Below are 422 nucleotides of genomic sequence, written 5' to 3'. Positions count from 1 at the left end.
GTTTAGCTTAGTTTCGTCTTTTATCACACTGGCTAATATAATTACTTGGTCACTATCTACATCGGCGTTGAAGTCTAGTCACCCCATATATACTATATAATTGATTACGACACGTATTTGTTTTTCTTCTTTCTCAAAAGTAATATTTTCCCTACCATTATTCTTTGATATTGAATGTTTTACTGATCTGAAAGTACTTATGTTGAATTGTTCAAAATAATTAACAATTAACAATATATACTAACGTTTTTTTCCTTGATTTTAACCACATATTTACAGTTTCATTGCTGAGACCCAAAGTGCGTCCCTTAGCCATTCAAAGGCATATATATCAATTGCACAGATGTTGCAAGTAGTTTATATCAGTCATACTAATGTTTCATTCTGAGAATATGCCGGTGATATTTCGTGAATGTTTTTAG

At 31.0% G+C, this 422-nt stretch overlaps 1 protein-coding gene across 1 annotated transcript in view; it reads left to right on the top strand.

The window, feature by feature from the left end:
* The window catches only part of LOC119592883 (carbohydrate sulfotransferase 10-like), an 18,610-nt gene that overhangs the window by 6,229 nt on the left and 11,959 nt on the right, over positions 1 to 422 (top strand). The gene's annotated exons all lie outside the window — the stretch shown is intronic.

The sequence above is a fragment of the Penaeus monodon genome, chromosome 31 (genome assembly GCF_015228065.2).
Source record: "Penaeus monodon isolate SGIC_2016 chromosome 31, NSTDA_Pmon_1, whole genome shotgun sequence".
NCBI lineage: Eukaryota > Metazoa > Arthropoda > Malacostraca > Decapoda > Penaeidae > Penaeus > Penaeus monodon.
Note: the sequence above shows the minus strand (reverse complement) of the source record. Positions and strands in the feature narration are given on the sequence as shown.